The sequence below is a fragment of the Oryx dammah genome, unplaced genomic scaffold (assembly GCF_014754425.2).
Source record: "Oryx dammah isolate SB20612 unplaced genomic scaffold, SCBI_Odam_1.1 HiC_scaffold_16, whole genome shotgun sequence".
In the NCBI taxonomy this organism is placed as follows: Eukaryota; Metazoa; Chordata; class Mammalia; order Artiodactyla; family Bovidae; genus Oryx; species Oryx dammah.
Genome location: NW_024070200.1, coordinates 9,779,646 through 9,797,514, shown reverse-complemented (window position 1 = coordinate 9,797,514; position 17,869 = coordinate 9,779,646). Strand labels below are relative to the sequence as shown.

At 48.5% G+C, this 17,869-nt stretch overlaps 1 protein-coding gene across 1 annotated transcript in view; it reads right to left on the bottom strand.

Annotated features, from left to right (window-relative positions):
- Positions 1-1,495, bottom strand: part of CLMN (calmin) — a 44,967-nt gene extending 43,472 nt beyond the window's left edge. The window contains exon 1 of the mRNA XM_040257095.1: positions 1,207-1,495. The gene's annotated coding sequence lies outside the window, so the exon portion shown is untranslated. The remainder of the gene's footprint in view (positions 1-1,206) is intronic.
- Between the last annotated feature and the right edge of the window lie 16,374 nt (positions 1,496-17,869).

The following is a 17,869-nucleotide window of genomic DNA, read 5'->3' as shown; positions in this document are numbered from 1 at the left end:
TTGGTCATAACTTTCCTTCCAAGGAGTAAGCGTCTTTTAATTTCATGGCTGCAATCACCATCTGCAGTGATTTTGGAGCCCCCAAAAATAAAGTCTGACACTGTTTCCACTGTTTCTCCATCTATTTCCCATGGAGTGATGGGACCGGATGCCATGATCTTCGTTTTCTGAATGTTGAGCTTTACGCCAACTTTTTCGCTCTCCTCTTTTACTTTCATCAAGAGGCTTTTTAGTTCCTCTTCACTTTCTGCCATAAGGATGGTGTCATCTGCATATCTGAGGTTATTGAGATTTCTCCCGGCAATCTTGATTCCAGCTTGTGTTTCTTCCAGTCCAGCGTTTCTCATGATGTACTCTGCATATAAGTTAAATAAGCAGGGTGACAATATACAGCCTTGACATACTCCTTTTCCTATGTGGAACCACTCTGTTGTTCCATGTCCAGTTGTAACTGTTGCTTCCTGACCTGCATACAGATTTCTCAAGAGGCAGGTTACAGGGACACAATTCAATGTCTCCAGGCTTCTGGAACAGCATGGGGGTGGGAGGTGAGGAAGGCTATCTTGAGGATTAGAGGAGTTGAGTGCCCGATGCACCAAAACGAGCAGATGACACTGTTAATCGTGCTCAACCTTATGTGATGAACCAGGCAATCTGGCTTGGTGAAAAAGTGTCAGGAGTTCTTGCTTAAATCAACCCAAATACCTATACATGGGTCTTAATGAGAGCCTCCCCAACCTCTCCAGACTAGAAGTCAAGATCCCCCTTCAATCCCATGTTTGGGTTATTCAACAATGAATGTTTCCTAACTTCTGCGCATCGATTCCCATTTAAAGATGGACTCTCTCCTTCCCCAGCTAGGCTGATAACCTCACAAGGCCAGAACCTCATGTCTTACGTGTCTTTGTGTTCCAACTGTGCATGCGTGTGTGAGTGCTAAGTTGCTTCAGTCATGTCCAACTCTTTGTGACCCTATGGACTGTAGCCTGCCAGGCTCTGCCAGGCTCCTCTGTCCAAGGGATTGTTCCCAGCACTGAACCTGATTCTCAGCAATGAGAACGCACTCAACAAACGTTTAAATGAATGAATGAAAAACACCAACACAATGAGAACACAGAGCATCCCCTCCCCTCCTCACTGCTCTACTGAACTGTGGACCCAGTTATGGAAGCATCGATCACTTAACAGCCCAAGCGCCTTGCTTACCTTCTCCAGATGGAGATTTATCCATCGAGTAAAAGTCCGCTTCTGCACATTCTCCCTCTCAACTGAAAATAAAGAGATGCCATTAGCTGGGTGAAAAGAAATACGCGCAAAACCCTGCCCTCCTCTTCCCAAGGGGGAGAGTCTACAGAATCTCTGCAGGATGGAGAGCCCGGAAGTCCCACAGGTATGGAAACCTTCCCGGAACGGGGTTGGCAAGGCGTTGGCAGCACGTAGAATCCATTTTCTCCAGCCCAACCTCGAGCACCTTAAACAGGTTAAACACCCACAAATTCAGACACACAGAACAAAATGGTCGGCACAAGCTAACATGAGCGTTGGGGCGTTTGACTCTCCAGCACAAGCGCTGGTGGGAAGATACAAATTTAAAGTACCGGCTGATGGTGCCACACACCTTCCAGGCGGCAGAAATGGGTCAGAAGAGCTGGGATGGAGGAGAGGAGGGGAGGTCAGGGACTAGCAACTTGGAGAGGGCTAGGGGAAGGTGTAGCGGAAAGAATTTGACAGTCCTGGCTTGGACTCTCAGCCTGGTCACCTCCAGCTTTGTGTCCTCGGGCCAGTCGCCTGTCCCCATATCTGATCTTTCCCCTGAAGATAAGGCCAGTTCACCATCAGGCTGCCCTGAGACTGACCTGTGACCCTGCAGGTGAAGCTCGACACAGTTCTTGGCACAGTGGCTGTTCCTTTTTTCTTTGCAGCTATTATTTTTAGAGCCAGGGAATACTTTGCACCCTCCCCTCTCCACTCCTGGGGCAGGGGAGTTCTGCACAGCCCCAGTGAGGTGGGAGGGCACAGACTAGACAGAGATCTCTCCTCCCGGGGGACAGCAACCCCCCCACCATATAGGTTTCAAGGAAAGATCTTTCCTATTCAAGGATTATTACCATCTGTCTGCCCAGAACTAATTGTGTCCTGAACACTTTGTTTCCAATAATCTTTAAATCTGACAACATCACCTTGCAAAGTAGCAACCAGTATCTTAGAGATAAACACCATGGGGCTCAGAGAAATACCCTGACTTGCCTTGGGCATCAGTTGGAGAGAGACAGTGCCAAGCATTTGTCTATCCACCCCTCATCAGTCAGCACCCTAGAAGTGGAAGACCTGGGTTTGAATTCCAACCCTTCCAAAAACTACAACAAAGGCATCTGCAGTGGTGATGATGATGACTGTAAAAAATACTTACTGAGCACTTGCTACATGGCAGGTACCCAACTGTGCACTTTACACAGATTCACTGACTTAATCCTTCCTACAACCCTCTCAGGGAGGGTCTATTATACCTTCAAGGTGGGAAAACCGGGGCACTTGCCCAGCATCAGGCATTAGTAAGGGTATTGCTCCCATTTTACAGATGAAGAAACCAAGGATCAGAGAATGAATAGGCCACAAAATTGGGACTTGAAACTAGAGTCGGTGCTTTTCCCATTCTCTCCCGGGTTCTGTGGCATCAGCCAGCTTGATGCCCCGAGACCTGGAGGAAGTTTCCGTGACCAGCAGTGGTACCTGTGCCTCAGTCTGGGTCTGGGAGCCCCATGGACCGTGTCAGCAGCCCCCGCTGCTGAAGCTGCTACGTCTCTCGGGAAGCTTCCTGGAAACGTCGGAGCCAGATGACTCCTAAATTACTAAGTTCTGGATTTCAACATATTGGAAGAACATATCACATATGCTTAAAACCATTTCACATTTCTTTAGCAATAAGAAAAAGAGAGGCAATTTATCTCCTGGCGGAGAAAAAAAAAGGCTACGGTTTTCTCTAACGACTGTGGTTCTTTTTTTCCTCCAAGCCTCATTATTAGGTAGATAGTGGTGCCCGTAAATCAAATTTTAATATTGTGCCTTTCAATCTTTTTAATTGAAGAGCCAGCAGACAGTAATTATACACATAACTGCTTCTCTCTCTTCTTTTCTGTAAGGGAAGGTCACTGGCTAGCAGGCATGCATCAGGTTGAAAGATCTCCTTCCAGCAAACTGTGTTTTGTGGGTAGAGAGAGGAGGGAGAAAGGAAAAGGAGCTGATGGCAATGAGGCAGGAAGGGCCATGAGTTACAGAGTCTCAGAACTTTCCAGAATACGGGAGAGCTTTCTGCCACTGCAGGTTTTCCCACAGTGTGGGTCTCCCATGGTTTGCGTCTGTCTCGCTGTGGATGAAAATGGGTGGTTTCCGGTTTTTCACTGTGTGGAACAGAGCTGTAGCCAGCACCGGGCACAAGCACCCTGCTATGTGAGTCTCTGTGCACAAACGTGTGAATATATTCCTTATGCTTGATGACTCCAAGTGGAACTGCTGGGTCTTAGTAGTAGGCACATTTAAAAATTTAATAGCTACTTCCAAATGGCCCTCCCAAAAGGCTGCCCCAGTTTATACCTTCACCCCCACCTGTCTTTAAACAAGTTTATGGGGACTGTAAAGTATTTACACACACATTCAAACACTCAGGCTGGTTTCTCCATATGGCTTCAGAGAGAGCAAAGTCTGTCTCCTGAAACAGAAGTGCATTCAGTGAAAGCCTAAGAGAACCAGGCGTAGGCTGTTAGTTTAACTGTGCGGAAGGGTGCAAATGAGGAAGTGGGTGTCTTTTAGTCTATATATACAGCTCATCATTCTGCCCGCCCACCCAGCTATCTGTCCATCCATTCACCCATCCACCCATCAGTTGGTCTGTCCATCCATCCCTCCATCCACCCACCCACCCACCCACCAGGCCAGCCAGCCATCCATCTACTCATCCATCTATTCATCCAGCCAGCCAGCCTCCCAGCTGATACTTATTCAGTGATTACTACTTGCTGGGAACCATGCCCAACCCTGTTGGCAAAATCACAGATGAAGAACTAAGCATTCATGGAATCTGCACTCCAAGAATTACAGCCAAGGAGGAGAGAAAACACGGATGCCGCAAGGCACATAAGCAAGGAAAAATGAATTAGAAATTTCACGGGCTGACGGGTTTGGAGGAGGTAATTTCAGACTCCATGGGGGACTCCTCTGGGGGCCCTAAGAGGATCCCCCATAGAAGTGGGATACAGAGGGGATCCCCAAAAGCAAAGACAGCATTTCAGCCTCACCCCGATCCACAGCCAACCTCTGGGTGGCTTCACTCCAGTTCCAGCAAGGCCCGTGGGTGATGCGGGCACAAATCAAATTTCAGGGCAAAGTGGAGTCACAGGACAGCACGGGGATGACTGAAGACAGCAGGAGACCAAGAAACTCAGCCACAAATAGCGAACGGTCCCAACCCGAAACGGTACGGAGACCATATTTTCTGTACCTGAAACTAGGACACACCACTCGGTACACAGGAGACGGAGTGCGAGCATTGAGCCTGCCCCAGAAGGCCCACCTGAGAGCCACACGCCCTCAGACCATTCGCTGCGTGACCTTGGGCAAGGTCAGAACTTTCCGAGCACCTCTGTCTCAGCTTCCCCTCTGCAGGATGGGGGCAACCGTGCCTCCCTCACTGGACGTGAAGACCAAATGGGGTCTGCCTGCAGGGCGCCCCCAAGAGCTGTTCCAGAAGGGCCGCCACCCTCCCCCCAGCGCATGCCCTCGAGGTATTTCGTCTGGTGTCTGGACACAGAGGTCTGACACCCTTTCAGGGCCTTCTCCATTTCCAAGTACCCACCCCCATCCCATAGGCTTTTTCTCCTCTGGCTTGCCAAGACTCTATAAAATTTATATAGTTTCCATAAATCCAACGGCCCCTTTTTTCCACGGCACCTATCACGTTGTAAAGGTGTAGGAAACCATTTCTCAAGAAGGGTCTGGCCTTCTCGAGGAGTGTTTGTGGGGCCCGGTGTGGGTTTACTGGACAACAACAGAGTCGTAACAGCGCTGTAAAATCGCCATCTCGGTTCTGCCTGGCCGGCCAGGGTGCCCGTGCACAGAGCAGGGCGGAGGGGCAGGGTGGGGCTCCAGAGACAGGGTCGGGAGGGGCGGCTCAGCCTTCTCTCTCAAGCCCACCGTCCCAAATTCCCGGACATGACTTTGCCCCGGCTTTGCCAAGAACAGGCCATTTGAAAACAGGAGGTGTGACATTCCTTCCTTCTCATGGCAGGCTCAGGAGTTGGACGCCACAGAAAGAGGGATGCAGGCTCTGGGAATTAAAACAGACTCATTCACACTTGTGGCCTTCTTGCCGTAGGTCCACATTTCCCCCAAGTCTACTTCCCACACTGTGAGTATTTCCTCTATAACAGTTTGCTCTTCCCTGCCCATGGGAAAGACTTGATGACTTTATCTGTTGAGCAAAATTATATGCCCATTATAAAAAAAATTTTTTTTTTTAATATAGGAAAGCACAGAGAAATAGATCTCAAACCTCTTAAATCTCATTACACCCAGGGACACTATGGATTTTTAATGACCATTCTCTTAGAACTATACACACACACACATACACACATGCTCAGTTAATTCATGTGGGTGCTCTTGTACACAATTGCAAGGTGATCACCTAAAGACTCAGTATTTGTCAAAGCACGGCTCAGGGATCCCTAATATCAAGAGCTTCTGATATCAAGAGCATATGAGAGTCAACATGCTAATTCCTGGACCTGAGCCAAGACCTACTGGGTCACACTCTCTGGGCCTGGGCATCTGAATTGAATCAGCTCGAGGGTGATGACAGGACACAGCTGGAGAACTGGGGCCTTCCTGGGAAGAGACAAGTGACACAATTCCTTGATCATCTTGGGGCAGAGTAGAGACAGCAATGGGACATTTCCTGTGGAGGAGAAGGAGCCGGCATTCTGGAGCCAGGGCCACGGGCACCACCCCAGACTCTCAGATGGAGACGTGCATAAGGCCTCGTGGGCTGGCCCTGGTCGTCAAGTGCAATAAAGTTTACAACAGCAGCAGCAACGAGACTCCTTTCCTGCTTTGTCAAAAATGCTCTTCCTGATGACGCTTTAAGTCGCTAATTTCATACAGCTGCTCTGATGCGCCTGAGAGATAAACTGGAGCTCACCTAGGAGGACCGCAGACCGGAATCCCACACGGGAGGCTGATCCTTTGACTTACGTCAACCCTAACCCTAACCCTAACCCATCCCGAGGGGGCGGCTGGGGACCCTTGTTTCCAGCTTCAGGAGCGCTGCCCGGGCAGGAGGAGGGAGGCGGCTGGGATGGGCGAGCTGTGGCCGCATCTCCAGGAGCTCAAAGCCCTCACCCAGGGCCGGGCACAGCACGTGTGCTGAACAAATGCAGCTGTGGGTATTACTGCTCACCTCTGACAAGCTGCTGAACTCTTCCAAAGTTGAGTTTCTTTTCTGTACAGTAGAGACTATGCCACCACCACTCCCCTTACCCTGACCAAATGAAATGATGATGCCAGTGCGTGCGTGCGTGCGTGCGTGCACGCGCGTGTGTGTGCGTGTGTGCGGGTGCGTGTGTGTGTGTGTGTGTGTGTGCTGGGAACACAGAGGAGCTCAGTGAACAGACTATTCCCTTCACATCATTCATAGCACCCCAGGGACACATACACGGACCCCACAGGCAGCTTTCTACAGAGATGGAGAGATCGCCCTTGTGACAGGTGGGGGCGTTTTTTCCCCAGAGTGGGAAGGTCACTGAGGGCCCTACTCACCCCTCTCTGTCCCGCAGGCTGGGGCAGGCAAGGCAGCTGGAGGCCCTGTGCTTTTCAAGCTTTACTCCTGTTGGGTTGGAGGCCACTGGGCAGGACCCTGGCATGCATCGGCTCCCACATCCCAGGCAGAGGGCCATCTCAGCTCCAGGGGAAGTCACAGCCCCACTGGGTGACAGTCTCGAGGGGTTCTTCTGATGGCAGACAGGTCCAGAAACCTCTTGTCCAACCTCAAATGAGTGACATCCTAAGACACTTTCATTCACTATCCCATTTTGGTCTGAGCTGACTGCCTTCACTGGGTGGGAAACCCACTCTCCTTGCCAAATATCCTTCTTTTTCTCCATGGCTCAGACCCCTTCTCATTCTAAGGAACCATCCCTGCCCACCCTCACGCCCCCACCACCTTGGCGCCCTTCAGTTGTCCCAGTTCTCTCCATCAGCTGGGTATCTTAAACCTGGAATTCGGACACATCCCTCTCTCCCTCAGCTGGACTGCCACAACACTACCCAAGGGCACCTGCTGTCCCACGGACGTCACACAGAAAAGGCAGCTCTCGGGGGCCCCAGCCTGCCCCCCTGCCCAGCAAGGACCCCGGGGAGCCCCCGGCTGCCCCTAGAAGGGGAGCCCCCCGCCAACTGTGGTTTCACTCCTTCCCCCGTCTTTCAACACCTCCCAGAAACACAACCTCATTACATGGCCCCATGCTGGTTCACTTGAGAAATAAAACTCAGAAACAAATTAAACGGCAATTTCTTTTCAAACAGCAGAGGAGCCAGGCTTCAGGAATACCAGGCCAGCAGCCTTCGGTTCCGACTCCTGGGGGCCACGTCCCCCATCGGCTCTGGCGGTGGTAAAGCCAAGGCCTCCATGTGGTTTGCCCCGCCAGCAGTGATTTTGCATTTAATTTCCTTTGTTTTTCCTCCTCCAGTGTTTGTTCTGACCCAGGTCCCTTTTATCGAGACTTTGGTAATAAAATGCAAAACCCTCCTTGGGACCACAGGCCGAGGCAACCTGCAACTCCTACCAAACAGTATGCAGGGGGTGGCCGGCTGAGTGGGTGGGGGCCCCCACACTGTCTCTCTGGCTCCTCCATCACCTTTGTCCGTGGTGCGGCCAGCGATGCTCCGATGGGCATCAGACCCAAGAGCAACTCCTGGCTCCAGCTGGCACAAACCGGTGGTCTCCCCAGTCTGTGCCGGGAGAGACTTCCAATAAAACTGCCAAGCTCATTCGAACCAGGGACTTAAATCCAATTCTCTCACAGGTCCCAGAGGCCACCAATTAACATACCACGTCCTGCCCTGCCATGCCCCTGCTTCTCAGCTGCTCTAAAACACATAACCCAGGGCTCCAAAGAGCTAGGCCCAATTACACACCAAATTAAGTTTTAAGCTATATGTGCGGTATATATATATATATATATATATATATATATATATATATACAGGACTGGTGCCTGTAACTGAAATAAAAAAAAAAATAAACCCACTCTAGCTTTTTCTGTGAGTGATTCTGTCTAACCTCAGTACTCAACCTTGGTCCACCTTGATTTATGATAGATGACGCCAGCCCGTCATAAAAACCAAGCTTGGGAAAAAGGATTTTAACACCCACCCAGATGGGCAGACCAGGTGACAAGACCAAGCCAGGCAGACTGCCCGGACGCATCCAGCTGAAACGGAGACGGAGGTTCAAGTCGTATCCAACACCTTAGATTGTTTACACACTACACACCTATCCAGGAAGCAAAAGCGTTGATGCTTACACCCAACCATGGACAATAAGAATGGAGACCCCATCCTCACGGGCTTCCTTTGCCAGAGCCCACAAAGAAAGCTGGAGAAAGAGAGGGGGGAGGAGGTTAAGGAAGGGGAGAAAGAGGGAACCATATTCTTTGCCCATTCTACGGAGACGGTGATTCCTAGGGACCTGAACTCGCCCTGTGGCTAATATTTCTGCAGCCTCTGCAGCCTCTTCCAAGTGCAGTGAGACACACTCTGCATCCATTACTGAATTCTCACAGCAACCTTGACAGGCAAGTAATGGTGCTTCTGGTGTAGATGCGGAAACTGAGTCTTGGACGAGAGGAAATGACCTGCCCCAGATCTTGGGGGCACAGCTGAGGAAGAGGCTAGCCTGGTGGCATGAGTCAGCACCCTCTCTATGGCACCTCTCTGGTCTGGCAGATCCCCTTCCAAGCAAACATCTTGTTGAAGAATCTTCGGGAAGAATCTGTTTCACACCCGGGTGAGCTCCACAGCAGAATACAGGCTGACCTGGTGCTTTGCTCCCAAACTGAGTTTAATGGGCTCAGTGGCAAAGAATCGGCCTGCAACGCAGGAGCCACAGGAGACTCGGGTTTGATCCCTGGATGATCCCCTGGAGGAGGGCACGGCAACCCACTCCAGTATTCTTGCCTGGAGAATCCCATGGACAGAGAAGCCTGCTGGGCTACAGTCCATAGGGTTGCAAAGAGTCAGACATGATTGAAGCAACTTAGCAATAAGAATTAGTTTAACTTCTTGGGTTCAGCTATTTTTTTAAAAAAGAGATTAAAATACTCATACACATGACCTTGATTTGTATTTTGAAGCACACCTGTCTTTAATAAAGCCCCACATTCACCCTTCAAATGCCAATGTTTTTACATCCATGCAAAGACCAATCATGTGAATTGGCCTCTAGAATTCAGGATGACTCTCTAGAATTAGGGTGACCAGATATCCTGGTTTGCCCTGGACTGAGGGAGATCCGGGGACCCAGGATCAACAGTGCTAAGACTGGGAAAGCTCAAGGCAAACCAGGAGGAGCTGGTCATTCCAGGCAGTAAACATGGTGTTGTGTTTGGACAGCAGGGTGGGAGGGGACAGCTGCTGGAAGGGGCAGAAGGCCCTGGGAGCCACATGGGAGGCAAAGACAGTGTAAAGTAAGGTGATTAACATTTGCTTTAAATGCCAGGGACAGGGGCTTCCCTGGTGGCACAGTGGATAAGAATCTGCTTGCCAATGCACGGGACACGGGTTCAATCCCTGATTGGGAAAGATCCCACATGCACCGGAGCAACTAAGCCTATACTCCACAACTGTAGAGGAGGAAACGGCAGCCCACTCCAGTGTTCTTGCCTGGAGAATCCTGTGGATGGAGGAACCTGGTGGGCTGCTGTCCATAGGGTCACAGAGAGTCGGATATGACTGAAGCGCCTGGGCGTGCATGCATACATTGGAGGAGGAAATGGCAACCCACTCCAGTGTTCTTGCCTGGAGAATCCCAGGGATGGGGGAGACTGGTGGGCTGCTGTCTATGGGATCGCACAGAGTTGGACACGACTGAGCGACTTCTCTTTCACTTTTCACTTTCACGCATTGGAGAAGGAAATGGCAACCCACTCCAGTGTTCTTGCCTGGAGAATCCCAGGGACGGGGGAGCCTGGTGGGCTGCTGTCTATAGGGTAGCACAGAGTCGGACATGACTGAAGCGACTTAGCTACTGAAGCCCACGTGCCCTGGAGCCCATGTTCTGCAGCAGAGAAACCACTGCACGGAGAAGCCTGTGCACCACAACTAGAGAAAAGCCCAGCACCGCCAAAAAAACACGCGAGGGACAGAAGAAACCCTGAAACTCCCATTTACAACTTCACCTGCCAATGAAAACTGATACTGGCGTGAATTTAAATTCCTACCCTGAGCAGAAGAGGTAACACTGGAAACGACAATGGAGAAAGACAAGGGGTGTCAGCTTCTCCCAGAGCTGGAAGTGTCCCCAACACTTCACGTTAATTATTAGCCTGAGAGTCAAGAGGCTGCCAAGGTGACAAATAAGAATGCTTCACACACCACGGGTTCCTTTTTGAAATGCATGTGCTTGAAAACACACAAAAGTTATCTACATATACAAACCATCTAAAGAGTGCAGGCTTGAGTGTGTATACACACACACATACCTCAAGGTAATTTGGATCACCCTCAACCTTCTTCAGGGACTTTTAGTTCCCAGGATCACTGGAGGAATTTTGGCATTATATGGTCTCCCTTATGGCACAGCCATGATGGTCCAGCGCTCCAGGACTGCACACTGAGGTCAAGGTCAGATCATTGCTGCTGGGTAGAAACCTTGTGGAGCGGCAAATTCCAGTTCTGTAATCTGACAAACGGCTTCCCTGGTGGCTTGGACAGTAAAGAATCTGCCTGCAATGCGGGAGACCCAGATTCAATTCCTGGGTCAGGAAGATTCCCTGGAGAAGGGAACGGCAGCCCACTCCAGTATTCTTGCCTGGGAAATCCCATGGACAGAGGAGCCTGGCAGGCCACAGTCCATGAGGTTGCAAAGAGTCAGATACAACTGAGCAACTAACATTTTCCCTTTCACTAATCTTACAAAACCCCACTGAGACTAGATTCCTGATGCTCAATCCTGGCTACACAAGACAGTCACCTGGGGATCTGGATGCCTGGGCTCTACTCCAGACTAACTGAATCGGAATCCCTGGGGGTGAGCCCAGGCATCTGCATCTTTAAAGCTCCCAAGGTGATCCTGATGCTGAGCCAAGGCTGAGAACCATTGCTCCCTGCCAGGAGTTGGCAAATTTTTCTTGTCAAGGGCCAGATAGTAAATGTTTTAGACTTTTCAGGCCATATGGTCTTCAGCAACTAGTCAGCTCTGAGGTGGTGCTGGAAACCAGCCAAGGTGACACACAAATGGTCATGGCTGTGTTCCAATAAAACTTTATTTATAAGAACAGCCGATGGGCTGCCACTTGCCAAGCCCTGCTTGAGACTTCACAAGCCTCGGCAAGATTTGCCTGATTTAAGCAGCCATTCTAGACCTTGCTGGTGGCCATACCCCTCATGTGCGTGAGTGCTCAGTAACTCGGTCGTGTCCGACTCTGCGACTGTAGCCCGTCAGGTTCCTCTGTCCATGGGATTTTCCAGGCAAGAATACTGGAGTGGGTGGCCATTTCCTCCTCCAGGGGATCTTCCTGACCCAGGGATCAAACCCACGTCTCCTGTGTCTCCTGGTACTGGCAGGCAGATTCTTTACCACTGAGGCACCTAGGAAGCCCATACCCTTCATGGCCCAACTTTTAAGTCAGTTTTGGGCTTCAGGAGCAAGGAGTTGTTTGCCTTCTGTTTACTGTTAAAATGGCTTTTCTGGTGGCTCAGATTCAGGTAAAGGATCTGCCTGCAAGGTAGGAAATCTGGGTTCAATTCCTGAGTCAGGAAAATCCCCTGGAGAAGAAAATGGCAACCCACTCCAGTATTCTTGCCTGGGAAATCCCATAGAAGAGGAGCCTGGCAGGTTACATTTCATGGAGTCACTAAGAGGGGGACATGACTAAGTGACTAACACTTTTACTTCACTGTCATAAGAAAAAGCAAACAGCAGTGGCAGTGTGGATGGGACAGAAAATGGGTGGGAAATAAAAGCAATTACAAAAAACAAACAAACAAGTATTTGGTCCCTATACATCAGAGAAAGCCACTTGGATTTTCTCCTCCCATCACCAAAACCAACAAGGAAAATCACATGTGAGGCAACCAGACTCTAAAGTCATGCTTGCTCTTTTTTTCCTTCTTTAGCAGCTGGCCTTTTACAAATCAGGTTCTATCACCTTGCCTCTCCCTCCTCATCCCCTGCTAAATATCCATTCTGTCTGAAGAATCCAAGGGAACAAGCATGGAGCAGAAAAACAACTCCACACAATCGTTTTTTTCTTCTTCTTTTGTAAAGTTTAAATGGGAACAGGTTTAAAGAAATCAGTAGGCTTAAACGTTAAAGAAATCAGAGCTACCTGTAGGTAAAATTTCTTAGTAGATTAAATTTTGTCCAAGGTGAACAATCCCCCACCCACCCATTTTCTTAACATCACAAGGAACCCAGAATTATTTTGCCCATCAGCACGTTTGGCAGCCCATGTTCTGCATAGAGAGGCCATTAAATACTAAGAATAGGACTTCCCTAGTGGTCCAGTGGTTAATCCATCTGCAGGGGACACAGGTTCTATCCCTGGTCTGGGAAGATTCTACATGCCAAGGAGCAACCAAGCCCAACCAACCAACCAAGCTCAGTCACAACTACTGAAGCCATGAGCCCCAACTACCGAGCCTGTGCGCCCTAAAGCCCATGCTCTGTAAAAAGAGAAGTCCCGGAAGCGAGAAGCCCGTACATCACAACTAGAGAGTAGCTGCTACTCACCACAGCTAGAAAAAGCGCCTGCAGCAACAAAGGCCCAGGGAGCCCAAAATAAAACAAATAAGTAAAATTTAAAAAAAATACCAAGAGCAGCTTCTCGTTCAATCTTGCCATCGAGGCAGTTATCCAGCATCTACTTGAATGCCTCTCACGACAAGGCACTCAATACCTCTCCAAGATCTGGTTTCCATGATCCCAAAGCTTGTCTTATGGAAAAGGGGAAAATTCAGTGGATACAAGTGAGGAGCTAGAGGATGTCAGGTTTCGATTTGGTGTCAGGAAGCGAGGCCATCAGAGCTCACCAACCATGGGACGGGACAACTAGAGAGGCCAAACACTCCCAGTTCTTCAAATCCTAACCTTTTAGAGAAAAACTAAAAACACACAGATATTCTGAGATTCTGGCCAGGAAGCCCTGGTAAACGTATTTTCAGGGTCTTGGAAAATCTGATGAGATGGAGGAAGGTTTTGCTACCTCGCCTGAAAACTACTGCGATTCCTCCAACCAGATATGCCATAAGGACCAGTCCTTGGCACAGGTTGCTTAGGGGGTGAATTTTTATTTGAAAACGAATTTGTACATTTATGCAGGAGAGGAAAACAGCTAAAAGAGGGGTCACTAAAAGAGGGGCCGTATCCTATCACTAACAGATTTTGAACAGGTTCTTATACAAAGGGGCAGGCACCACAGCAAATATTCAGGGTTTCCTCTTCAATGGGGCGGGTCGAGGGACAGGACTCTCATAACCAGTTCACTTCTCCACTTTTCTGTAGGGAAATTCTTCCTTATGCCATAAAAATCAGGGAGTTAATTTTGGCTCCTTGAGAGTCCCTTGGACTGCTAGGAGATCCAACCAGTCCATCTTAAAGGAAATCAGTCCTGGGTGTTCACTGAAAGGACTGATGCTGAAGCTGAAACTTCAATATTTTGGCCACCTGATGTGAAGAGCTGACTCATTTGAAAAGACACTGATTCTGAGAAAGATTGAAGGCAGGAGGAGAAGGGGATGACCAAGGATGAGGTGGTTAGATGGCATCACCGACTCAATGGACATGAGTTTGGGTGGACTCTGGGAGTTGATGATGGACAGGGAGGCCTGGCTTGCTGCAGTTCATGGTGTCACAAAGAGTCGGACACAACTGAGCGACTGAACTGAACTGAACTGAATTTTGGCTGTGCTGGATCTTTGTTGCTGCACGTCAGCTTTCTCCAGTTATGGTGCATGGGTTCCTCGTTGAGGCGGCTTCTTTTGTTTGCAGAGCATGGGCTTCAGGGCGGGCAGACTTCAGTTGCAGCTTGAGGGCTCTAGAGCTCAGCCCTCATAGTTGTGGTGCACAGGCTTAGCTGCTACATGCCCTGTGGAGTTTTCCCAGACCAGGGATCGAACTCATGTCCCTTGCATTGGCAGGTGGATTCTTAGCCACTGGACCACCAGGGAAGCCCTAATTCTTAAATGTGAAAGCCAAGTTTAACAAATGAATGGAACCGTGGCCTGCATATCTGGATATTAACTTTCCCCTGGGCTTCAATTTCCATGAAAATATTGCAGTTGTCCTCGGTATCTTCAAGGAATTGATTCCAGGACCCCAGTGCATAAGAAAATTCATGGATGCTTAAGTCCCTTATATAAAACACTGCAGAATTTGCAGATAATCTAAACACACCCTCCCATGTACTTTAAATCATCTCTAAATTACCTATAAGACCTAATGTAAATGCTATGCAAATAGTTGCCCCCATGGCAAACTCAAGTTTTGCTTTTTGAAACTTTCTGGAAATTTTTTCAGAATATTTTTTATCTAAATCCACAGATGCAGAACTTGTAGATACTGAGGGCCAGCTGAATTTGATAGATTCTTCTGTTTATAAACTTTTAAACTTTATTTTGTGGCTTGTATAAACTACCTTACATGTTTTTGCTCAAGAAAGCAGAGTATAATAAATGAATGGACAGACACGTGAACGAGTGAATTCATAAGTAAATGGAGTGGTTGCTACATGATTGCTACCTCCTCACCCCAGCCGTGCCTGGTGTATAAGTAGAGATGCTTCTTGAATGAATGAATGAATCAATCCATCAATGGAAAACCCACCTACTAGTCTGCTCATTACCTCTGGCCTCTGAAACTACCAGGCTCATCCTGACACAGCCTGGATCACTCACTTCTCAGCTGTGACCTCTCCAATCTGTTCGTCTAACCTCACCAGTGAGGCTCTAGGAATAAACAGTAGGTCATCTCCTTTTTCGTACCTGCCATTCCTGCTCACAGTATGGCCAGGTTGTTGGCGTAAGCTACAGTCTCCCAGTGGAATCTATGGGATGGAACCAGAAAGCCTGAATAAAGATACCCAGGAGTCAGTATGGGAACCAACTCGGGCGTGTGCTGGCCCAAGGAACTTGTGACCATCCGTCTCTGATGGGACAAGTTACCATGGCTCATCAGTGAGAGTTGGATTCCGATTTCTCCTGGGTTCAGGTATTAAGAGGACCAGCTTGACTGCAAAAGGGCCACCACCTACACACAGTGGTCAAGAGCCACATCTGGCCCAGATTAAGCACCTCCGCACTTAGCTTAAATGAATGGCCAATCAAGATGCTGCATCAAAGAATGTTTTCAAATAAAAACAACGATGACAAAATCCTGCATCTAACTGCCACTCAGGAAGAAAAGGGGCACTCTGCCACGTGACATTGCTGTGTATGAACTCATCTTCCTAACCTTAAAAATTTCTGGTGTCTGCTTTTTATTACTGAAACTGCTACCTTTTCCAGGCTCACTGACCTGTGACCCTAAGGGACAGGTACTGTCATTGTGGAAGACACTCCAGAGTGCTCTGCAGGGCACCCCCTGCTATGAGGATGCCCCTCCCTGGTCGTCAGTCCAGGTGGTAAAGGCAGGAGGACCCTAGAAGCCAACAACACAGCTACTGGATCAGGGTTGGGCCCAGGCTCCTTCTTAGGGACCAGAATGGGTCTGACTGCCATCTGATTGACCCCCTGAATGCAGCAAGTGGCACGGGGGCCAGTCACTGCCGCTTGGACTGGAGAGCTGACAGAGCAATCGAGAAGAAAGAGAGACAGAGATGAGAGATGGGGGGGGTGGGGGATGGAGAGGCAGAAAGCACGCAAAGGAGAGCTCTGGCCTGGCCTGGCCTGTGCCCGAGGCCCTGCTACACACACATTGGCCTCTGGATTCAGTGGGACTCTGCACTTATTTCTTAAAGCAAACGCAGCTTTTTAGCTTAATTAAGTTCTCATGGGTTTCTGTTGATCGCAATGAAAGCATCTCCCTTAATTTCTTCAACAAGCAAACTACAAATTCAAAGAGATGAAGGGAAAACCAGATGAAGCAAAGCTTAAGGGATACCCACTGATCACCGTATGTGGCCTTTATTCAGATCCTGATTCAAATAAATAGCTTTAAAGATAAAATAATTGTATTCTGAAAGTTCAAACACATAACTAAGATAAATTCTTAAAAGATTATAAAAATGCCAAAATTAAGGCAAGAAGAAATTTACAATTTAAATAAACCAACAGATATTAAAGGACTTCCCTGAGAGTCCAGTGCTTAAGACTTCACCTTCCAGTGCAGGGGGTGCAGGTTTAATCTCTGGTCAGGAAGCTAAGATCCCACATGACTAGCAGCCAAAAAACACAAAACAGAAGCAATAGTGTAGCCAGTTCAATAAAGAATTTTAAAATGGTCCACGTCAACAAAAATTTTTTTTAATGTTTAAAAATAAAATCAACAACAACCAGTCCTTAACTCGAACATTCCCAATTCCCACTTTCAGTTCAGTCCAGTCGCTCAGTCGTGTCCGACTCTTTGCAACCGCGTGAACTGCAGCATGCCAGGCCTGCCTATCCATCAACCTACTGCCAGAGTCTACCCAAACCCACGTCCATCAAGTCGGTGATGCCAGCCAACCATCTCATCCTCTGTCATCCCCTTCTCCTCCTGCCCTCAATCTTTCCCAGCATCAGGGTCTTTTTAAACGAGTCAGCTTCAACATCATTCCTTCCAATGAACACCCAGGACTGATCTCCTTTAGAATGGACTGGCTGGATCTCCTTGCAGTCCAAGGGACTCTCAAGAGTCTTCTCCAGCACCACAGTTCAAAAGCATCAATTCTTTGGCACTCAGCCTTCTTTATAGTCCAACTCTCACATCCATACAGGACCACTGGAAAAACCATAGCTTTGACTAGACAGACCTTTGTTGACAAAGTAATGTCTCTGTTTTTTAAAATGCTGTCTAGGTTGGTCATAACTTTTAATTTAAATTTTAATTTCTTTTAATTTCTTTTAATTTCATGGCTGCAGTCACCATCTGCAGTGATTTTGGAGCCCAGAAAAATAAAATCAGCCACTGTGTCCACTGTTTTCCCATCTATTTGCCACGAAGTGATGGGACCAGATGCCATGATCCTAGTTTCCTGAATGTTGAGCTTTAAGCCAACTTTTTCACTCTCCTCTTTCACTTTCATCAAGAGGCTCTTTAGTTCTTCTTCACTTTCTGCCATTAAGGGTGGTGTCATCCGCATATCTGAGGTTGTTGATATTTCTCCCAGCAATCTTGATTCCAGCTTGTGCTTCCTCCAGCCCAGCATTTCTCATGATGTACTCTTCATATAAGTTAAATAAGCAGGATGACAATATACAGCCTTGATGTACTCCTTTTCCTATTTGGAACCAGTCTGTTGTTCCATGTCCAGTTCTAACTGGTGCTTCCTGACTTGCATACAGATTTCTCAAGAGGCAGGTCAGGTGGTCTGATATTCCCATCTCTTTCAGAATTTTCCACAGTTTATTGTGATCCACACAGTCAAAGGCTTTGTTGATGCACTAACTGAGGCAGGGGCAA